Below are 25,038 nucleotides of genomic sequence, written 5' to 3'. Positions count from 1 at the left end.
TCACCAGCGGTGGACTCGCATTCGGTAGGACGACGGTTCAAACCAGCGGCCGGCCATCCCGATTTAGGTTTCCCGTGATTTCCCTAAATCGCTTCAGACAAATGCCGGGATGGTTCCTTTGAAAGTGCACAGCCGATTTCCTTCCCCATCAGTCCCTAATCCGATTGGTCACATGACCTCGCCGTTTGGTCCCCTCTCTCAAATCAGCTAACCAATCAAACTCACCAGCCGTCACATTCACCAGAGCTAGAAAACGCCGAGAGTTTCCGGTTCACGGAATATCTGTACGAGCTCTGGAAACCAAAGAGCGTCAAAGGACGTGGTGGGCACTGGCAACAGAACTGGCCGTAGATAGCGTCATGGGACCAACAACAGAACACAGTCTGGTTGGAGACCAGTAAGCGAGCACAAATAACAGCAAATCTCACAGCACCTGAAGAATATTGCTCGACTGGTCGTCGAATATTGTCCATAAAAGTGAAAAAACAAATTGTCCGACCACCCGGAAGCACGCTATTAATCAGGCTCACGAAGACGACGTGTGAGATCAGAATACTATTGCAAGAAATGCTAAGACTGTTATCGTAAATCAGCTCCAATTGTAGAATAAAGATATACAACAAATGTATATGGAAAATAACATGTCCTGGAATGAATGAAATTATTGGTAAACATGCTATCGATTTTTAACTAAGGACCTTGATATGCATCCATACGAAATTTTGCGTCTTCTGCAGCTAAAGAGCATATTACCCGATAATAGCATACAAAACAGCCGCTGTGTTGTATTTAACAGCGTTGTGAAATTTATCTATTGCGGTAACAAGAACATACCAAAGCTCACTGGTATACAACTAAAACTTCCAGACAATCAGGAACGACAAAAAGTTATTAACTACGTTCTGCCTGCCTACAGTTTTAACTACACTCCTGGAAATTGAAATAAGAACACCGTGAATTCATTGTCCCAGGAAGGGGAAACTTTATTGACTCATTCCTGGGGTCAGATACATCACATGATCACACTGACAGAACCACAGGCACATAGACACAGGCAACAGAGCATGCACAATGTCGGCACTAGTACAGTGTATATCCACCTTTCGCAGCAATGCAGGCTGCTATTCTCCCATGGAGACGATCGTAGAGATGCTGGATGTAGTCCTGTGGAACGGCTTGCCATGCCATTTCCACCTGGCGCCTCAGTTGGACCAGCGTTCGTGCTGGACGTGCAGACCGCGTGAGACGACGCTTCATCCAGTCCCAAACATGCTCAATGGGGGACAGATCCGGAGATCTTGCTGGCCAGGGTAGTTGACTTACACCTTCTAGAGCACGTTGGGTGGCACGGGATACATGCGGACGTGCATTGTCCTGTTGGAACAGCAAGTTCCCTTGCCGGTCTAGGAATAGTAGAACGATGGGTTCGATGACGGTTTGGATGTACCGTGCACTATTCAGTGTCTCCTCGACGATCACCAGTGGTGTACGGCCAGTGTAGGAGATCGCTCCCCACACCATGATGCCGGGTGTTGGCCCTGTGTGGCTCGGTCGTATGCAGTCCTGATTGTGGCGCTCATCTGCACGGCGCCAAACACGCATACGACCATCATTGGCACCAATGCAGAAGCGACTCTCATCGCTGAAGACGACACGTCTCCATTCGTCCCTCCATTCACGCCTGTCGCGACACCACTGGAGGCGGGCTGCACGATGTTGGGGCGTGAGTGGAAGACGGCCTAACGGTGTGCGGGACCGTAGCCCAGCTTCATGGAGACGGTTGCGAATGGTCCTCGCCGATACCCCAGGAGCAACAGTGTCCCTAATTTGCTGGGAAGTGGCGGTGCGGTCCCCTACGGCACTGCGTAGGATCCTACGGTCTTGGCGTGCATCCGTGCGTCGCTGCGGTTCGGTCCCAGGTCGACGGGCACGTGCACCTTCCGCCGACCACTGGCGACAACATCGATGTACTGTGGAGACCTCACGGCCCACGTGTTGAGCAATTCGGCGGTACGTCCACCCGGCCTCCCGCATGCCCACTATACGCCCTCGCTCAAAGTCCGTCAACTGCACATACGGTTCACGTCCACGCTGTCGCGGCATGCTACCAGTGTTAAAGATTGCCGATGGAGCTCCGTATGCCACGGCAAACTGGCTGACACTGACGGCGGCGGTGCACAAATGCTGCGCAGCTAGCGCCATTCGACGGCCAACACCGCGGTTCCTGGTGTGTCCGCTGTGCCGTGCGTGTGATCATTGCTTGTACAGCCCTCTCGCAGTGTCCGGAGCAAGTATGGTGGGTCTGACACACCGATGTCAATGCGTTCTTTTTTCCATTTCCAGGAGTGTATCTACCTATAAACTACGAGCACATTGTTAACACAGACTGCAATAAAGACAATGTAAGAATTATACATTCACCACAATACCATAAATATAGATATTATCGAATTATGATTGGTCCCCACAAACAATGTTACTACACAGTCATTAGGAAAAGGAAACAATGTTTCAAATGGACTTAACTCCATTCACAGCAGTGAACGTTTTGTGGGTACACAAAAGAAAGGTGGATATGGAAGGGAACGAGGTCAAAAAACGAAAATTGGAGTATATTGCGAAAAGAATGAAGTAATATAAATATAATGCAAGAATACAAACTGTTACTGGGAAACAGCACGCCATTTTCGATGTGCGGGCAAGGTTTACATATTACGTTAGAGACAGTGTTTGGAAAAATTGGCTGTGACTGGTGAATGCAGGACAGCAGCATTTATTGAAAATATCAACGGAAAATGGCTATATGTTGGAGTATTCGTACAAATCAACAGATATGAGGTGTTTAATACATTAAAGGATACTCGAAAAATTTATTTATAAGCAACCATTCGTATGTGGAATCGTGTAAAGAAGATGGGTGAATTGTATCTAAAAGTGGTGGACTGGAGGCTGTGCACCTAATAGTTGGAAGCACTAGAAGGCTGATCACAGACGATGGAGTTGACTATAATAAGAAGTTAGCAACGCCAGAACAATGTAACGAATTGTAGGTCATCAGTGGCTGGTGCAGGGGCTGTCAGTTGATACTGAACGCAAATAAACGTAATGTAGAGCGTATAAATAGGCGGAGAGATTCATTACATTCTACTACATTATTGGTGATAGATCAAAGACGGTCACAACATCCGTAAAAATGTGTGGAAGTAGTTACCTAAACCTGGGAAACCCGTGCACCAATAGTGCAGATAAACACTAATAAATATATGTAGATCGAGGCTGACTGACAGAGCAAGCTGAAATGAATGCCTTGTAATAGTCTAATAAATGTTTAACTCAGGCACGTCATTACTAATGGGATTGAAGTAAGGACTTTGGCCAAAACAACGGCCTGCAGTATAAGCCAAATCAGCTTACAGCAAGAACATCTTGCAGCGGAATCACAGGGGTTTTCACGAACCGCGACGGAAATTTTACCACACACAGGAAATGCTGCTCGCCGTTATTCCCACGAGACGGCTAGGAGAATGAAGGTCGATGTCTGTGGTCACGTCCACCAACAAAGGCAGCAGGAAACAAGCCTAGTCGAACTCCAGACTACAGTCCATTGTCGTACAGGCTGAAGGGACGGTCGGCTCTAACTCCTAAAGGTAAACATCCACGAGCCAAACACGACGAGCAGACCTCTGTGGCCAGAAATGTCAGACCGCGGTTCAGAACGACTCCTTCCTAGTCATTCAGTCCTCAGCAGACTGACTTAAAGCGTGAGCTATGCGTGTGTGTGCTTATATCACGTCCGAGCTGCTGCAAGATTTTCACGTGCTGAGGCACCAGAGAAGCCATAACTACGTAACAAATCAGAAAGATGTTTCACAAGCAATGGTATCGATCGATATGTACGTGTGCACAGCTCATTTCTCCCCACCTTAACACATCGTGTGCTGATGACGTGGGCCAGACACAGGGATTTAAGTTAAGACCTGTGGTTCGGCCCTCTAATTACCGGAGCTAATTTTGAGCTAACTTAAATGTCCCCTGAACTGTCTCTTAGTGACTCTGTCCTGAATAAGGACACTGACTGGGAAGAACACCTCGGTCTCGTATGGCCCCACAAAGCGAGGGAGCATATTAATAGTAACTTTCTGGCCAGCCTTACTCAGAGCACAAAAATTTTTCTTTTGTCTTTAAAAAGAAAAGCAACACCACAGCCTTTAGCGAGGCAGGGCACATGCTGCTATTATACCACCCGGCCTCTCTCTGTTGTGCAAGGTGAATATTCCAGAATGAGATTTTCACTCTGCAGCGGAGTGTGCGCTGATATGAAACTTCCTGGCAGATTAAAACTGTGTGCCCGACCGAGAATCGAACTCGGGACCTTTGCCTTTCGCGGGCAAGTGCTCTACCAACTGAGCTACCGAAGCACAACTCACGCCCTCTCTCACAGCTTTACTTCTGCCAGTATCTCGTCTCCTACCTTCCAAACCTTACAGAAGCTATCCTGCGAACTGACAGAAGTAAAGCTGTGAGACCGGGCGTGAGTCGTGCTTCGGTAGCTCAGTTGGTAGAGCACTTGCCCGCGAAAGGCAAAGGTCCCGAGTTCGAGTCTCGGTCGGGCACACAGTTTTAATCTGCCAGGAAGTTTCAAGGTGAATATTGTTCCTAGCAGTATCCCAGTTGCTCTTGATGACCTTTGTATTAATATCCTCAGAAAGAGAGTCATTTATTGACCAGAGATTTGATATTGGCGAGTTAAGCAGAAAAGAAAATATCAGCTTGGTGGGTGTAGTTGTGTTAAATGTGAAACAAGCCAGTAAATGTACTGATCCCACATCGGCTGAGGTTGGCGTGAAAAATCGTCAGAGCTAATTTCAAGCTAAATAATATATTCCGAGATTGACAGGTGTGAGTAATACGGTGCAGTCGTGAAGTGGGAAATCGCACTATTGAAACAAAAATCTCTTGAATCCCCTGGACCAGAAGGTCGGCGCATTATTGATCACTTAAATATTAGGGGTCTCATACACCGAAAATATTTTGGGCAATTGCCAAACAGTAAGCTTGGTTGTCATAGATTTACTTAGAACCAAACAATAGCCCTCCCCTCCTCCATCAGCCACCATAAATATGAAATGGTTACTATGATAGTATGGGGCAGCTGCAAGGAGTCTATAAAATCTAACCCACAAGATTCTCTGTCCTAATGGACTGCAGATTGCCCCAGTAGGTTTAGCCATTTTGCGTTTTCTTGGCATAGGCTGACTAGCTTCCGTAAGTCGGCATTCAAATTTAGCCAAGTTAAATGCTCTTTAATCCTCTTACGATTTTGTAAGTACCGAAATGTCCATCTCACAGAGGTTGGTGAAAGTATTTAATAACCGCTGGAATTAGTTTCTTCGGAAAACAAATCTTGCTCCTTCCATCATAAAGGCTGTGGCAACGTAAGAGGTCTTTATTGAGGTGATAACCTAGCATCCGTTGACAGTCTCCAAGCTGTTGCTTGATGTTACTTAACAGAGCATTCTCTTATTGTATCTCCTCTAAGTTACCGAACAGGCAAGGAACCTCTCGAAAAACCGCAGTAACGCGTACGGATTTCAGGATAATTTGTGGGGGCCGAACAGTTTCCGAGTCACTGACTGAGAGTATCAGTGACTTTGATATCTCCGCTCTGATATTCTTCACTTGAAACACTTGGGCACGGATAGCAGAAATTTCAACAATCCAGTAAACAATCCTACCAATTTTACACGGCTCGGCCAATAGCCATGTCAAAGCCTAGGTACCAACTTCGAGCCAGAATAGTTTGTGCTCAAGGTAGATCTTATATGTCTGAAGCCCGAACAAGACAGCCATTGTCTCAGGCTCATAAACAGAGTAACTTAACTTCGGTGGTGACAAGGAGCTGGAAGTGTTGGTGGCTGGCTTCCGTTCTCCCACACATGGGTGCTGTCCTTGGACTGGAGGAAACAGTTTGCAAGATAAATTCGTGGTCGAAATCAGGTACAGCTAAGACAGATGCGGTAGTCAAGGCCATTTTCAAGGCGTCGAATACGGATTGCTGGGTGTTGGTTCACTGAAATTTTTCACCTTTTCGGCGCACCTGGTTTACAGATGCGGCCAATTGGGCAATATTAGCGACAAATTTTCGACAGAAATTCACCATTCCTATAAACCTAGTTACCCCTTTCTTGTTCGATGGCAGAATGAAGTGATAGTTTTGGTATTATTATGATCGATCTTAGTTCCATCGGCTGACATAATGTGTCCCAAAAAGGAAACGTCCGAGGGTATCACCCTTGGAGCCCAGCTCATATAAATGGCGCAAGAGTTCGCATAAATGATCAAGTTGTTCAACCAAGGTCTTACTGTATGTTATAACATAATGTAAATAACAGTAAAAAGATTTAAGTTTGAGCTTCCCATAATAATCATTCCAACAAACACAACAATATAAACGACCTGGTCTTACGCAAAAAGATACGCGATTACATTCAAACAGACTCCAGTCGGAACAAAATACAGTGAGGGGTTTTGACTCCGGCCAGTGGCACCTGATAATAGGTCTCACTAAGATCTAGCGTTTTAAAGTACCGAGCTTCTGAAAACCAGGTAAAACAGTTATGGAGATCCGGTAACAGTGCAAGTTCTAATACTACCTTTTGATTCAGGGAGTAGTAATCAACCACTGGCCAATAACTCTCACCACTGGGCTTAGGAGTATCAAAAATAGGCGATGCGCACAGAGACAATGATGAGCTAATCACACCAACCACAAAAAGCTGATTAATTTTATGCAACTCCTCCATTTTAGGAGGAGAGAAGCAATAAGGGGATTAGTGGACTGGTATTTGATTGGTGACCTGAATTTTCTACTGAATTATTAAATTGTTGGTAAGTAAGTTGCAAAATTTGCGAAGTACGCCGGGCGGGGTGGCCGAGCGGTTCTAGGCGCTACAGTCTGGAACCGCGCGACCGTTACGGTCGCAGGTTAAAGTCCTGCCTCGGGCATGGGTGTGTGTGTGATGTCCTTAGGTTAGTTAGGTTTAAATAGTTCTGAGTTCTACGGGACTGATGACCTCAGAAGTTAAGTCCCATAGTGCTCAGAGCCATTTTACCATTTTTTTGCGAAGTACTTCCAGCAATTGCTAACCCTCATTTTCACTCAGATAAGCGACATTAAAAGGGGCAGATTACTCGTATATAATTATGGTCACACAGAAATTTTTTTTTATTCTGCTGAAACTTAAAAAGGAAATCTCTACTTGCCTCATCTAGAATACATCCTGTGTTCTTCAAAAAATCGCAACCATAAAATGCATCGGTCAATAGACCCTTGACAACAGTAAGTTTTATCAGCCACGACAAGCCACGAATCTCTATATTAATAAGGATTCCGCCCAATGTAGCCAACAACTCGTCAAGGATCACACTTTTCTTGATTATCTGTTGTAAAGTTTACAAATATGAAGATTCTTGGTGTACCATTGATTATAAAAAAAGAGATGTCACTACCCTAGTCGAGTATGAAATATTGGCTCATGGTTTCAGATGGCACAGACAGATGGTAAACTTGAGCTGGAACGCCTTTTCCCTATTACTCTCCCTGGTCGGCCCCCGGCACTTGTCACCACGAGCTGCTACAAGATGTTGTCAGTTCCATTTTACTTGTCTCAAGGTACCGGACTGTCCCGCAATGAATGACCTCACTGATTACACCGAAAGTATGATCTGCTATCAGATACCACCTTTTTTGATTTAATACAACGAAACGTGTTTTTAGTTACAAAGGTTTACGAATGCCGCGCGTTTCATCACCAAAACAGAAATTATGTATACTCGCCTGTAACACATGTAGCTCTGCAACACTATAAGGTTCATTAGTGAACTGAATATGTAACCTATCCTCTGTACACATGCTTTTTAGAATGTTGTTTACTGCCTCTATTTCGGTAACCCTAATGCAAAGAGCCAACATGGCTACCCTAACCCCTCAATAAGTTGAGAAGTGGCCCACTATGATTCTGAACACGATAGCAGTGTTGGCTGGGCAACTCATTCTTAATTCCACTTGAGAAATTTTCCTCTAGCATGTTTCTATGTACGTCTACCATCAACTCACCCTTATCAAGGGCCTCAGCTACAATTGTGAACAATTTACAACGGGTTAATGGATAAATAATTTGAAACACGTTCGAATTTGCAATTTGTAGAACTTCAGCCTGATTTTTCCACGTGAATGATTAGCCATAAAAAATATGCATTCTTACTATTCGTGTCTGTTGATAACTTACCAATCCTCTGTATTACTTGTAAAAGTCGTTACGTAATTTGTTAAACTGTTTCCATCTTCCATCACAATACCTACCCGAGGCTCCAACCCATCACCACGAGCATCTGGTTGAGAAGAGAACCGTTAGTTTGGTCTCACCCAGAGTCATCTTTCTGAACCATGATGAAATGTCACGGTTGGTTGTCTGCGTTTCCTCCTTGTCTGTAGCGCGTTCCTTTTGAAATTCCCGCTTCGCTCTCTGCTGTTTCCTGACCCTAGCTGGCCAGAGGGCGCCGAGGCGTTGCCGCGGCCGGCTGCCTGCCGTGTGTGTATACGGAACAGCGGTCGGGAGGAGGGACTCTTGACTGCGGACGCCTGGGAGCGTACAGGAGGCCACGCCGTTTGTTGATGGTTTGGCGTGACCCGTGTCAGGTGTGATGCGTCGTTAAAGCCGTGATAGCAGCCAGTGATACTGTCTTGGTCGCAGGTGGATCTAAGGGGATGAGGCCTCGTTGTCCATTCAAACTCCTATCCTACGGATGTCGCCGGACTTAAAGTAAGACGTTTTCACCATTATTTGCGTCATTTGCAAGCATCTGGCGATTCTGGCGTCTGCAGTAATTCGGCGAAGATTATTCGTTTCGTCGGTGTGTAAATGACTGAACAAGGAGCATTTTATTTAATGTTCACCTTATGCTCGTATTTTGCGTGTGCTGCTTGAGAGTGTAAACGTGACTCTCACCTTGGTCTGCTGAGTTTGAGCGCATCGTCAAATACTGAATCCAAGTAGTGACTTTCAATTAATTAGCTGGATTGTTTCTTTCCTCGTCACGACGCGTGTTAAATGGCAAAGTAGAATTGTAGACCTTTACTTGCTACCTCATTTGCATGGCATCAGTAACAAAGCCTAACCCGTTAACTTATTAAGGCTCGTTGTAAACAAAGGTATTTAAGGATGTTGTTTTAAAATATTACCTGAAATGTGCCAATGATTTATGTTGCGCTAGTTGATTCTGGGGTATGAACGGAAGTGTTGGCACGTCTGCCGTGTAAGGGAAGCCTGCTAGTTTTGATTACCTTCTGACCAGGGTCCTCGCTCGACGCTTCTCTTTAAATACGCCGCTAACCTGGTTAGCGAATGTTGTGGCTATTTTAAAGTGATCACTGCCCAATAGCCCAACACAGTTTGTCGGCAGTCAGAAGCCGTGTATGTGTTATTTATTCCTAATTCTTGTCAATCTATAAGCATGCTATTCTTAATTTGCTACTGTAGCTAGCCATTATGTTGCCATTTTTTAGATGTTTAGATGGAGTGCGGCTCCTATGAGTATAGATTTGTCAATTTCCAATTTATTGTTTTTCCACGAGTTTTTAATTGTGCTTATGGGTGTATATGTATTTATATATATATGGGTGGAATCGAAATTTGTTTTATTCCTACTGAGCTGTACTTAATATCATATTGTAAGGAAAGGAACTTATTGGGGGTTAACTGTCGCCGTAAGGTATTGTGGGCGGTGCACTTTCCTGTTATTCATTTTAATGTTCTAGTCAATGCATAAACTTGCTAATTATGTTCTCTTTACATGAAGTGTGCCTACCTTGATGTTACAAGTGACTCTTTCATCAGCAGTCCTTTAACGCGTCCACCCGCATATTTATATTTATGGGAGAACTTAATGAATGTTCCCTTGTTGAACTTTAACTAAAGTGCAGAAAACTGAATCAGATGTTTATTATTGTTCTAGTGCTATTATCTGTCAAGTGTAACACGCGACATTTTCTTGTGTCTGCTATCAAATGTTACAATAAATGTAAACTGCAGCGAAGCGATGCGCTATTTCAGTTGTTCCCGTGATTTCCTATCTCCGCATTGGTTAATTTAAACTCATAATATTTAATTGTTTAAATATTGGAGGGCGGTGCGTGTGTCCCACTTTCCAACTCTGCAAACTGGCATGAAGCCGTAAATGAAAGCTTTACGGGATGGCTCTTCAATAGGAGAGTTTTGTCTTTTAATCGGTTTTTATAATACTTAAATGCTGAACGTGATTATACATTTGGCTCACACGTACTTGAATCGTAAAGACTTGAAACGATGAAATCACGCAACCTTGGAGTAATTCTACAGTTTGCCTGCACATCAGACAGCAAACTACTGTACGCAGCTCAAGCATCACCGACCTCACCAACTGTGTCAGCCGTGATGCTGAGCCAGTGGTCCAACGCACCACGTAGCCATTGACTTAACATAACCTCTAATACGTAAACAACGCATCCCAAGCTCATACTGGAGCTGGTGCTTATTCAGGTGCAATATTCCCAGCACCAGCACAATTTTTTCAGTCCATGGCCTGTTCCGAACTTATAGTCACCTGCAATCATTAAAACAAGCAGTGCACCTTGACATGGCAAAACGTCCTTCCCTACTAGTACACAGGATCAAAACCCTGTTCCGATATCTCAACCATGCTCAGCTACCAATGAAATGGCAGGGAGCTAGGGTCTAATAGGAATGTGGTGCAGAGCATACAGAAAATAATCTTTTTGTGGTGTCACCGCCAGACACCACACTTGCTAGGTGGTAGATTAAATCTGCCGCGGTCCATTTAGTACATGTCGGACCCGCGTGTCGCCACTGTGTAATCGCAGACCTAGCGCCACCACAAGGCAGGTCTCGTGATACGAACAAGCACTCGCCCCAGTTGTACGGACGACCTCGCTAGCGACTAGATGTACGAAGCCTTTCTCTCTCATTAGCCGAGAGACAGAATAGCCTTCAGCTAAGTTAATGGCTACGAACTAGCAAGGCGCCATTAGCCTTACAGTGATTGTAATTAAAGTCTCCTGTGTATAGTCAAGAGCGATGTACCACAATGATTGATTAAAGATAAGTATTAATCCAGCTACGTACTTTTCTTCATAGCATTAATTACGTAGCCTGTTCCAGACTTGACGCCCGTCGGCGTGTGTGTACGCGTGCCTTTCTTTCAATTGGCTACCTCAAGTGGCGTAACAGTCTTGTTACGTCACTACACTTTTAGACGTATTTATTTATCAGAGACGACAAATCTAACATTAATTAGCACTGTGCATGTGGCGTAAGAAGTATTCTAAAGGGTATATACTGTGGCTACAAAAAGTCACGAGATAGCGATATGCACATATACAGATCGCGGTAGTATCGCGTACATGAGCTATAAAAGGGCAGTGCGTTGCAGGTGTGTCATTTGTACCCAGATGAGTCATGTGAAAAGGTTTCCGATATGATTATGCCTGCATGACGGGAGTTAACAGACTTTGAACGTGGAATGGTGGTTGTAGCTAGACGCATGGGACATTTCGGAAATCTTTAAGGAATTCAGTATTCCGAGATCCACAGGGTCAAGGGTGTGTCGAGAATACTAAATTTCAGGCATCATCTCTCACCACGGACAACGCAGGGGCTGACGGCCTTCCCTTAATAAACGAGAACAGCAGTGTTTACATATAGTTGTCAGTGTTGACAAACAAGCAACACTGCGTGAAACATCCGAAGAATTCAGCGTGGGACGTACGACTAACGTACCCGTTAGGACAGAGCGGCGAAATTCGACGTTAGTTGGCTAAGGCAGCAGACGACCGACGCTAGTGCGTTTGCTAACAGCAAGGCATCGTGTGCACCGCCTCTCCCGCTCGGACCCTAGACGACTAGGGAACTGTGACCTGGTCAGGTAAGTCCCAATTTCAGTCGGTAAGAGTTGATGGTAGGGCTCGAATATGGCGCAGACCCACTAAGCCATAGACTAAAATTGTCACCAAGGTACTGTGCAAGCTGACAGTGGCTCCATAATGTTGCGGGCTGTGTTTACATGGAATGGATAGGGTCCTCTGGTCCAATTAAACCGATTACTGACTGGAAATGGCTATGTTCGGCTACCTGGGGACCATTTGCGGATATTCATGATGCTCCCAAACGATGGTGCGCTACCTCACTTGACCAATATTGTTCACGACTGGTTTGAAGAACATTCTGGGCTTTTCGAGCGAATGATTTGGCTACCGAGATCGCCCGACATGAATCCCATCGAACAGTTATGGGACATAATCTAGAGGTCAGTTCGTGAACAACTTGTGCACTGGCAACACTTTCGAAATTATGGACGGCCACAGGTAGGGATGGATCAATATTTCTGCATGGGTCTTCCAACGACTTTTCGAATCCATGCCACGTCCAGTTGTTGCACTACACTGGACAAAAGGATGCCTAATCAGATATTAGGAGGAATACCATGACTTTTGTAACTTCATTGTATACAACTAAACATATACATGGTTGTGCAACAATCGTAGTTATTTACACATTGACGACAAAAAAAAAAAAAAAGAAACAAGACAAAGTAATTGAAGAAATGTACGTTCAGATAAAGTATCTCCAAAACTGAGCCACTGCTAGGGAATTGCCAATGGTAGTGGGTAAGCAATACTTATTCACCACGGAGCCTAAAATTTAAATTACAGTTTCTATAATAGTACAACTCTTTGAACTCTATAACATTAGAAATCGCCTTATAGGAATTTAATGGTACATCACTTGATTCTACTAGTAGATTTAGGCTTATTGATTTGAAAATATTATCTAATATTACATCAACTGCCTATGTTCACACTGGTGCATAAGCTTTGAAGTTATATGACAAAGGAGACAGAACTGGTATAGTGCGTAAAATACATTTAATTTGCGACAACTGTCATTCAGACAAACTTCAGCATCCAGCAATCGGAGATATGAAGGAAATATGCGATTACTTTGTAGTAATAGCAAATAATTACTATTATGTAATTATGGTAAATAATTACTATAGTGTACAGTAATTAGAGGTTCCAGACTGTTTTGTGGGATTATGAACATGATACAACTCAGTGCTAGGTTTATCAGTGGAAAAAGAATCTCTACGTGCTCTTCAAAAACGAAGTGGCAGATAATGTAAAATAGTCTGCATATGAAGCTGTGAAGGTTAATAATGATATGAAGGCAGAAGCAGTAATACACCAGACACAGATTTGTGTGTCATATGTGGTGGAACATGAATGACGTGTGGCCATGCATCGCTGTATGGGGAATGTCTATAATTAGTATTCATACTGGAAAAATTCTGGACATTTAGGTAATAAATAAATATTGTGGTAACTGTTCACTCAGTAATAAGTCTGATGATGAAGATGAAGAAAATAGCTGGAAACCTGAACACAGGGAAATGTGCTGTACAAATTATTCCAGTTCTGGTGGTGGAATGGAACCTTCAGGTATGCAGCTTACGTAGAATCGAAGAGTGGAAACGTATGGTGTCAGATACACACATACCTAGCTCAAGGAGACTCCAGAGTATCCAAAAGTGTTTTGAAAAGTAAATCTTATGATCCTAGTTAAGCTATACAAAAGTTAGAATGTTGGTGATGTGCAAAACCGAATGAAGGGCAGAGTTTTAAAATTAAAACGTAAATTAAAGTGTAAGAAAATTGAGTATGTGTAACACGGCCGCTAGAATTTACAACAAAAATGTTGAATTATTGAAAATATGACTGTGAAGATATTGGACTACTCAACACCGAGTTATAGCAAAATTATTCCACTTCTGTGATCACTCACTGACAACTGGTGAATTGAATGAAACAAAACAACTATTACAACTGGAAGATTGAAATGGAGTAGCTAAGGATGTGTTACACAGCGTCACTGGGTTAAATAATAATACGATAACGTAATAACTATAACGACCATTCGCACTGTCACGCATGCAAATTAAAATACTATTCATAGACTAATCAAAAAATTACTCATACAAATAAATAGTGCATTTACTAAAGTGAATTATTTGCAACAATGAATGAATCAGAACGCTGCTAATGAAATGTTATACTTGCGTGCCAAAATAATTTGTAATGAAGTAGTGTGAAAACAGTTAATAAAAGGAAATCAGTTGTTTACTCAGTTTTTAATCCCTTTAGTTTCAGAATGTAAACGCAAAATATTGCTGAGAAACCGCGCTTTACAAGTAACAAATCGTTTAGCTAGATTGTTGCTGTGATGTGACCTTTCAGTAGCAGATAAATAATTTCCGCATCATTCCTCGTTCCTTTTACTGCCAAGTTACGATAATTATTCCATAGTGGTTGATGTCTTCTTTCTGTAACTCCAGATGTAGTCACGTTATAAATATTCCTCAGTAAGTACTTCATCGGTCATCACATTGTGCTCACAGCCGCCTACGGAGCACACGCCACTGCCACAACCAGCAGACGGTTACAAGCTACTACTCTCAAGGTTGTTTGAAAAAGAAAGACTCTGCCTGACTAGTTCAGCTCTCATACAAGTGCGCTAAATGTGTTATAGACTTTGTTTCTTGTTAACGCACATTCTGCTGTTCAGTATAGTTGAACTTTTGAAATAATTGATTATATACATAGTATAAGCAGCAAATACTGAAGTGTTCAGATAGAAATGACAATTTATGCAAACAGTGTCTTATACTACTAATAGATGGCTACAGAACGGTGGCGCACACTTTGAAATATTCCAGATTGTATTGTCGTTGTTGTGGTGGTCTTCAGTCCTGAGACTGGTTTGATGCAGCTCTCCATGCTACTCTATCCTGTGCAAGCTTCGTCATCTCCCAGTACCTACTGCAACCTACATCCTTCTGAATCTGCTTAGTGTATTCATCTCTTGGTCTCCCTCTACAATTTTTACCTGCCGCGCTGCCCTCCAATGCTAAATTTGTGATCCCTTGATGCCTCAAAACATGTCCTACCAACCGATCCCTTCTTCTAGTCAAGTTGTGCCACAAACTTCTCTTCTCCCCAATCCTATTCAATACATCCTCATTAGTTACGTGATCTACCCACCTTATCTTCAGCATTCTCCTGTAGCACCACATTTCGAAAGCTTCTATTCTCTTCTTGTCCAAACTATTTATCGTCCATGTTTCACTTCCATACATGGCTACACTCCACACAAATACTTTCAGAAACGACTTCCTGACACTTAAATCTATACTCGATGTTAATACAGATTGTATTATGGACTGAAATTAATAGTCACAACTAAAAATTATGCTGTGCTTCTATGTTTCGCATGTGAGTGACTCTAAGCGTAAGTTACTGTCTTGACATAACTATGTCATTACAGATGGAAAGCCTCTAGATGGTGCTAACTGGCTCACAACCAAAGAAATCCAGTCTTTGCATGTGTACAGCAGCCATAAGGGGCTACAATAAGAATGTGAAGAAAACGCAGAAAGCTGTGTGGTCTATTTATTTTCATAAAATATCTATATATGACAAACCTATAACCAATTCGTGTGAAATGTTATGTTGCAAATTCAAGAAAGCTGAGCCTGATGGCACCGGTTATTCACGTAAGCACAGTTTACCCGAGGTTGTGTTAAATAGAATAAAACTAATTTTTAGATGTTCAGCATATCCAGAACATCTGCAGAAAGAATGCATAAAAAATACGAAATCCTAATGAAAGTTACAATTCTCCGGTATAGAAACGATTTGTTTCCATAACTAATGTTGAAATTGCGGCATATGATGCTTCTTTAGTTTTTAGCTGTGGTAATCTTGGCAGACTACGAACTCTATAGAGGCTAGTATTTGATATAGGAGCTGTCGCACTGTCGATATTGAAGGAAGTCGATGACACGAGAATTGTTTCTCAGTTTGAAAATTAGATTTACAAAAAAAGACAATCAAACAAAAGACTCAAATGTTTTTCAAATGTTTTTTATTCCAGTCTTTGATGCCAATATGGCCTTAGCACTTTAGGACATGGTGTAAAAAAGATCTGAGGATGGTCATTACGGACTGAAACCAGCCATCGTCTAAAGAATTGAGATTGTGATCAAAGACTGGAATAAAAAACATTTGACAGTGTTGGATCACTGTTTGTATAACGCGACTATGTCGCAGTTGGTAAAACAAAAGGCTGCTTGAGGATGAAAAGGAGTACGCATATGATTTGTGCTAGTTTACCCAAATGAGGTTAAGACCTATACAAACACGTCAGGTCTTTCATTCGGGTTTCCTACAGCTTGCATTGTGGAAATTTTATGTACCTTTTCCTCTTAAACCATTGACGTCTGTGTACTTAAATTTGGCATGCAACTAGTCAATATCGCAGTGACTCACTGATTGGGAGTACTTTTCATTAATACAATAGTAAGGCATTTATGCAAGAGAAAAGCCCTACAATTTGGTCCATTTTTCTTCACAGATGTTTGGAAAACTATAAAAATTCCAGCAAAACAAGATATCAAAATTTTATTCCACCTATATTTATAATAATGGCATATCAAATTTCGTACAAAAATTTTGTTGTTTCCAGAAAAGGAACATTTGCACTAGAATTTAATGTAAAAAATTTTAGATGCCGGAACGCATTTATTCAATCGTCTTCTCCTCCCCCCACGCCTCCCCACCCCCGTTAGCCATAAAATCATAAGTGTCGATTTTTGAAAACTTGCTATAAAATTTACAACGAGAAACAAATTTTTTGCAAAATATTATTATGCAATTCAGGTTTTTAAAACATAATTTCTTATAATCACAAGATTTAATACAAACAGCAAGTGTTACTGTCTGTCCATTAGTAGAGTCATTTCGCTCCCAAGTTCTGCTCGATCCATATCGGCACAAGTCGTAGTCTTCGTGACTATGACGTCATGTTTTCAACTGCTGCCAGTCCCAAACATTAAACAATTACGTAGTAGGTGCTCGGTGAAGCGGAAGTTTTACGTGTGCATTCGTATTCTTGGGTTTTCAGGAACTTCACCATGAATTTTCTGGAAACTTAATGTTTAGATCTGAAATATGTAATTAACTAATATGTTATTCTAGTTATATAGTAGCTCGCCACATGTCCCTGCCCTCTCATCACGACGGGCACCCATTGTCAAGTCACTGGTACCGGGGCAGCTGCAAATTACGGTTTCGTTGTGATTTAATACACGTGTACTATTTTAAATCTCTGTTACTGACTTGTTCCAATGAATTCAAATAAAATTCCCTACAAACAGTTTCGGACAAAATTTAAGCCCTGATATGTACCTACCTTGCTGAAAATATTTCAGTTGCTTATAATTAAAAACGTATTACGTCTATAAGCATGAAAACTAGTGTGTGTGAGTGTGAGTGTGTGTCTGTGTGCATAAATTTCTTAACAACTGCGCTAGATTTAGTTCCGTTATCTTGAAAACTTTGGACTTTGTGAGTATTTTTCAAAGTACTGGAATTTCGCATACATCACCCTTTAAGTCCAGTATTTTTTTTTCTCACTTCAGCGTTCGTATCTCATTTGTAATGAAATATCGGAACTTCTGAAAAAGTGAGAAACAGAACGTTAATTACCAGAGATATATCTTCATCTTAAAACAACAGCACTCTCTTTTTCCTTCACGTTTTATTCGTTTGGGTAAATATTGTTTCAATGGACACGTGTATCATTCGTATTTGTCTTACCTGATGCGCGTAGCCTTGTTATGCATGACGGAACTTGTAAATACAAATTTCAGAGTTTTGCATTGGCCGTATCGCTGTTTAGTTTACACATCACCGTTAACGATGCGTTCTTTCCACGCATCCTCTACCAGTGCCGACGTGGACAAGTGCTAAAATAATACAAAGTGCTAAAATAATGCAATGTACTAAAATAATACAAATATCTAGGTTTCAAAACGCTGCTTCATTATTAAGAGCTAACACCAACGAGAAAAGGAGTACAGGAAGGGGAAGCTGTAGTTGAAACGGGAGTGAGGGACGCTTGTATCCTACCCTTAATGTTTTTGAATCTGTGCGTTGAGCAAGCATTAAAGGAAACTCGGGAGACGTGGAAAGAAATTTAAAAAAAAAAGACTTTGAAGACACTGTAATTCTGTCAGAGAGGCGAAAAGGATTGGGAAGATCAGCGGAGTGCAATGAATAGTGTCCTGAATAGATATTATGAGATGAATATCAGCAAAAGTAAAAAAAGGGGAATGGCTTATATTCGAATTCAGTCATGCGAAGCCAAGGGAATCAGAATAGAAAATAGATGCTAAAAGCAGTATATAAGTTTGTGGAGGAAATTAACTGACGATGGACGAAATGTGTAGGATACAAAATTCAGTCTGGAAATAAAAGAAAAACGTTTCTGAAAAGGAAAATGTATTAACACACAATAGACATTTAAATGCCAGGAAATGTTATCTGAAAGAAGGAATTGGTTGATAGGACGCATCCTGAGGCATAATGAATCATCAGTTTGGATATACAGAGAATTGGGGGTGGGGGGGAGGGATAAAAATTGTAGAGGGAGATCAAGGCTTGACAACATTAAGTAGGTAGCAAAAATGCAAGGATGAATAGGCTAGTACAGAAAAAAAATAGGTTGAAGAAAAGAAATTTGCTAACGTCGAATTTAGAATGAAGTGTCAGATAGTGTCAGAGTGTAAGAGCCTACGGAACATCAGACCAGCTGTGTGGCTGGACTGAAGAGTTTTTAGCAAACAGAACACAGCATGTTGTTCTCAATGGAGAGACGTCTACAGACGTTAAAGTAACCTCTGGCGTGCGACAGGGGATTGTTATGGGACCATTGCTTTTCACAATATATATAAATGACCTAGGAGATAGTGTCGGAAGTTCCATGCGGCTTTTCGCGGATGATGCTGTAGTATACAGAGAAGTTGCAGCATTAGAAAATTGCAGCGAAATGCAGGAAGATCTGCAGCGGATAGGCACTTGGTGCAGGGAGTGGCAACTGACTCTTAACATAGACAAATGTAATATATTTCGAATACATAGAAAGAAGGATCCTTTATTGTGTGATTATATGATAGCGGATCAAACACTGGTAGCAGTTACTTCTGTAAAATATCTGGGAGTATGCGTACGGAACGATTTGAAGTGGAATGATCATATAAAATTAATTGTTGGTAAGGCGGGTACCAGGCTGAGATTCATTGGGAGAGTCCTTAGAAAATGTAGTCCATCAACAAAGGAGGTGGCTTACAAAACACTCGTTCGGCCTATACTCGAATATTGCTTATCAGTGTGGGATCCGTACCAGGTCGGGTTGACAGAGGAGATGGAGAAGATCCAAAGAAGAGCGGCGCGTTTCGTCACAGGGTTATTTGGTAACCGTGATAGCGTTACGGAGATGTTCAACAAACTCAAGTGGCAGACTCTGCAAGAGAGGCGCTCTGCATCGCGGCGTAGCTTGCTGTCCAGGTTTCGAGAGGGTGCGTTTCTGGATGAGGTATCGAATATATTGCTTCCCCCTACTTATACCTCCCAAGGAGATCACGGATGTAAAATTAGAGAGATTCGAGCGCGCACGGTGGCTTTCCGGCAGTCGTTCTTCCCGCGAACCATACGCAACTGGAACAGGAAAGGGAGGTAATGACAGTGGCACGTAAAGTGCCCTCCGCCACAAACCGTCGAGTGGCTTGCGGAATATAAATGTAGATGTAGATGTAGAAAGTCTTTTCTGAAATTATTTGTGTGGAGTGTAGCCATGTATGGCAGTGAAACATGGACGATAACTAATTTATACAAGAAGAGAATAGAAGCTCTCGAAAAGTGGTGCTACAGAAGAATGCTGATGATTAGATGGGTAGATCATGTAACTAATGAGGAGGTACTGAACAGAATTGGGGTGAAGACGAATTTGTGGCACGAGTCGACTAGAAGAAGGGATCAGTTAGTTGGACACGTTGTGGGGCATCAACTGATGACCAATTCAGTGTTGGAGGGAAGCGTGGAGGATAAAAATCGTAGAGGGGGCCACGAGATGAATACGCTAAGCAGATTAAGAAGGATATATGTTGCAGTAGTTACTCGGAGATGAAGAGTCTTGCACAGGATAGAGTAGCATCCAGTTCTCAATCGGGGAGAGATCTGGCGACCTTTCTGGGGCGGTAGGGTTTGCGAGGCAAGAATACAAGCGAAAGAAAGTCTTGTCATGTGTGGAAGGTTATTATATTGGTAAATTGTAAGCCCAGGATGGCTTGCCATGAAGAGTGCTGTGGAGGTGCCGCAGATGACAACAAAAAGGGTATTGCTACGAAATTAAATCAGATCATCACTCCTCGCTGTCGGACCGTTTGGCGGTGACAGTGTGGTACTTCACCACTGTCTGTGGCATCTGCAGACACGTGGTCGCCCTGGAATCTCGTTGGCTGAAGAAGAATTGTTTTCAGCGACAAGTCCCGCTTCCAGTTGCGCCCCGATGATCAACGAAAACGTCCCTGGAGACGTTCGCCTTCAGTGGTGGGAATCTACCTGATCATCACCCGCCATACGGCCCGACAGTCATGAGTGATGATCTAGGATGCCATTTCTTTTCACAGCAGAAACCCTTTGGTTGTTGTCTGCGTCATACTTACAGCACAGCCGTACGTCAACGATATTCTGTGCCCCGTTTCCTTGCCCTTCATAGCAAGCCTCCCTGGGCTTACATTCCAGCACGATAACGCCCTTTGTGCATGGCGAGAGCTTCTATTGCTTGTCTTCGTGCTTCCAAAAGCCCATCTTGGCCAGCAAGATCGCCACATCTCTCTCCAAATGAGGATGTCTAGGGAGTTTTGGGCAGGACCCTCCAACCAGCTCGCGATTTCGATTAACAGACGGGCCAGTTTTGGAACGATACCCTTACCCGAGAACATCAAAGAGCTCTGTCGATCATGACAAGCCTAATAACTGCTTGCATAAGACCCAGAAGTGGCCCAACGTGTTACCAACTTGCTCAGTTAGTGAAGCTCTTAATATTGAATTTTTCTGAAATTGTAATCATTTGTTCATCTGTAAATGTACATCAACTCTATCGATTTCCGTCCCATTCGCATAATTTCTTCTTGGTGCGTCTTTTATCCTTAGTGTGTGCATCATAGGCTGATCGTGAGGCGGGTGTGTCGAAACTCTATGAAGTAGACACGATCGCGGGAAGAAATCGTGAACGAAAAGCAGTAGTGAGCGAAATATCTTAGCTATTGGGTGGGGTAGCGGCAACATATCCTACAATGAAAGGTTAATGCGAAAAATTTGGCGTTATAACTCTAAAACAGGGTGCCTGAACAACCTTTTACCTAACGTTATGTGAATCCGCACCAGTCTAGCAAAGTCCAAAGCTTTAAGCACAAGAAACAAGACGGTAACCGGACACGTAGTGTTCAGATGAAAGATATTGTCAGTGAATGACAACTCGAAGAAATTAGTAAAGGAAACAACGACAAGCCAGGTATACTCTCGCTGGACGACGGAGTTTGGGTTATGCACATAGTTCCGTGTGTCATTATTTTAAACTTGAGCTGGTTTTGTAATATTACCAAAAATAATTAATTTGTATGCTATTGAGCGTACTGTTACGCTGAAAAGAGCAATGCACATCGGGAATTATGTGCTCATCTCAGGTGACCCAGTATATCCTATTCTACAAATTTCGTTCGTTATCTTTAACAGCATTATTCAAGATTATATACCAACCCACACAACAACTTAAATACGAGCATCTTCTGATGTCCACTGGGATATGTCACGGTACAGATTTGAAGGTTAACCATCAGTGATGATTTCGTGCACCACGCGTCGAACCATTTGACACCCTTTTAAGAAAGTAAAGCACATGGCCACCTCTTCCTGTGTTGTTATCATTGCCGCATTATCCATTTGCTTTGCTCCATAATGTGTAGTCAAGTCTAAGGATCCAGGTGCGCTAACATGTCTATATGTAACAGGTCAGTGACACAAGGGAGCAAGAGTTGATTTCCTTTTCGCCTCCTAATGTGTTATGGAATATTTTTCGAATTCTTCGCTAAGGTATGGTTTCTTGATGTCCCCCCCCCCCCCCCCCCCGTTCTTCCACCCCTCACCCTCGCCCACAAATGTTTACAAATGATTTCTTGAAGTTTCGAAAGTCCGCAGATGAGGTAGTTCAAGAACACATTTAATAAATAGTTCCACTCATGTTGTTAGACTTTTTTTCTTTTTCTTCTTATTCGTTTTTATTTCTTTTTCCGTTTGGGTCATCTGAGGACCACGCGCTAATTTCAATGCTTCCTCCATTGTCCTTCTTCCTCCAGTATTCCTCTGACTATGTATCCTTTTTCACTTCTCAGACCATTTTGACCCTGTCTTCTTCTCCCTCCTGCCTTGAAACCCTTCCATTTTTAACACTTTCTTCTTAAAAATCTCTCTTTCTGTTGCATCTTTTTCACTTATGTTGCTTCTTCCAAAATCATTCTAACTTCTCGAATCCAGGCTGTTACTGACTTCTTATCCCAAAGATTCTGTTTGGTTAACCTGTTTCAGTTCATTCCGTATAAATGTCCAAAAAGTAGCTGTCGTCTCCTCTGTAGCGTTTTAGTTACGTTTTCTATGTTGCGATATACGTCTTCAATACTTCTTAATTTCCACACCTCTGTATTATTTCTTAGCGGACCGAATATTTTTCGAATGTTTCTTCTTTCTAGGACTTCAAGTTTGTGTAATTTGTAATTCAGTACTAATCACTCACTTACGTAAAGACGTTCTGGTTTTACTACTATGTCGTAGTGGTGTATTTTCAAATTTTTATGCAGAGACCTTTTGTTGTAAATGTTCTTGGCGCACCATATGCTTTCTCCATTTTACGTACTCTTTCTTCTACAGTGAATATTTCTGGGACATTTTCTTGAAGCATTTCTCCCAAATATTTAAATTTTTTAACCTTCTTTGTGTGTACAATATCTATTACTAAGTTTTTTGAGAATTTTTATGTTTGCCGTAAATTCTGTTTTTTTTTCGACAGAAATTCTTAAACGTGCTTTGTTGGCTCTTTCTTCTAAGAGATTGGTTTACAGTTCTACATTTGTTAAGTTTTCAGAAAGAATGTCAAAATTATCCGCAAATGCTAGGATATTTTTGTTATTTATTATATTGTGAGGCATTCAGTCCCATTAACAGATGCTACATGTGTCGTTAGGTCTGATGGATAAAAAGCGGTTTTGGTATATCCCACTGGACATACAGAAATCCGCATAGTACTAACAAGTCGGGTAATACATAGCATGCCGCTCAGGTAATAGTTTACTTTAATAGAACCAGTGGAGATAGTTGGATCAGTCGTCCGGATAAAAGCAAAATGGCCTACTCGCTCACCAGACTTAACACCTCTATACTTTCATGTGTGGAGGAGTTCCCAGTACGACGTTTGCAAGTGACTTCCGAGGACACGAAATGACATACAGCACTGTCCATTGCTGCAATGCGTTCAGGTGAAATCATGGTTCAGTATTCTTTGTCTGGAATGGCATTATAGCTTTTATCAGTGCTCAAGGTCAACAATTTGAACTCTTGACATGACAATCACATTAATAAAAACACGAACCGCACCTGAGTTTATTGTGTTTTAGCTAGTGTGGTAATGAGTTCTAGTTTTGGACTTCGTTTCTTCCCTTGCGCGTTGAATAAAGCTTCGTGCAGGTTCGCTTTTATAGCATGAGAAGGCGGAAACTTGGTGGGAGAAGTTGCAGAGAGCGCCGCATTGCAGGAAAACACTCCGTGTTATTTCTGCCGTCAGTTCTGTGCACCAACAGTGTAATGTTGACAAAGGGCTTATATATGAATAGATGCTTCACAGTTTACTCTGTCAGTAAAAGATTTCGTCTTTCCTGGTATTATTAAAACATCCACGTTCAATCTTCTGTCACGAAAATAATCGTGAAGAAGTTTCTGTAGATGCTGCAGAATAATACTTAAGAATCAAACTCAAATCATCCTGTTATTGCATTGTATTAGTAATAAGAGCTCCGCAAATAAAGTTCAACATGAAACTTCCTGACAGATTAAAACTGTGTGCCGGACCAAGACTCGAACTCGGGACCTTTGCCTTTCGCGGGTAAGTGCTCTACCAACTGAGCTACCCAAGCACGACTCACGCCCCGCACTCACAGCTTTACTTCTGCCAGTACCTCGAACAAGGTTCCCAGGAGAGCTTCTGTAAAGTTTGGAAGGCAGGAGACGAGGTACTGGCAGAAGTAAAGCTGTGAGTGCGGGGCGTGAGTCGTGCTTGGGTAGCTCAGTTGGTAGAGCACTTGCCCGCGAAAGGCAAAGGTCCCGAGTTCGAGTCTCGGTCCGGCACACAGCTTTAATCTGCCAGGAAGTTTCGCACACTCCGCTGCAGAGTGAAAATATCATTCTGGGAAGTTCAATATAACATTATGCATTCTGGTCAAGGGTATGACAAAGATTAAGAACACCATTGTTAGTTGTCAAGATCGCACAACAATTTTATAATTGACTTTGGATTCCCTGGTGAACGCACAATCACGTCGGAGTCGCTATGGCCCTCGGTCCGCAGTAACTGGTGGCCAGATATTCGCGCCTCTACACGCCCCCACAATGCGTCTCCATTGCCCACACTAACCACTACATGAAAGAGAAAATTATACCTGCTTCTGCAGTAACAAGTACACGTACAGTTCCAACAATAAAGACAATGCATAGGCAGATCCTTCAATAAATTCAATACAAATAAAAGAGTGAACCACACATTTAGGTGGCTACGCCGATGCGATGGTCTCCGGATAAATTTGGGACACTACAAGTTAAGCGTTTGCTTGGAGTTCACATAATAATGCAGACGATTATGGTTTGCAATGGCAACGGCCTTGCCACAGTGGATACAACTGTTCCCATCAGATCACCAAAGTTAAGCGCAGTGGGGCGTGGTCGGCACTTGGTTGGGTGACTATCCGGGCCGCCATGCGCTGTTG

General features: G+C 42.4%; 1 non-coding gene across 1 annotated transcript; it reads right to left on the bottom strand.

Annotated features, from left to right (window-relative positions):
- Window positions 1–4,344: 4,344 nt before the first annotated feature.
- On the bottom strand, window positions 4,345–4,419 carry Trnas-cga. The gene has a single exon. It is a non-coding gene; the product is annotated as a tRNA-Ser (tRNA).
- Window positions 4,420–25,038: the final 20,619 nt, after the last annotated feature.

Source organism: Schistocerca piceifrons, chromosome 6 (genome assembly GCF_021461385.2).
Source record: "Schistocerca piceifrons isolate TAMUIC-IGC-003096 chromosome 6, iqSchPice1.1, whole genome shotgun sequence".
NCBI classification, from domain to species: domain Eukaryota; kingdom Metazoa; phylum Arthropoda; class Insecta; order Orthoptera; family Acrididae; genus Schistocerca; species Schistocerca piceifrons.
The sequence above is the reverse complement of the archived record's forward strand: the minus strand, read 5'-3'. Positions and strand labels throughout refer to the sequence as shown.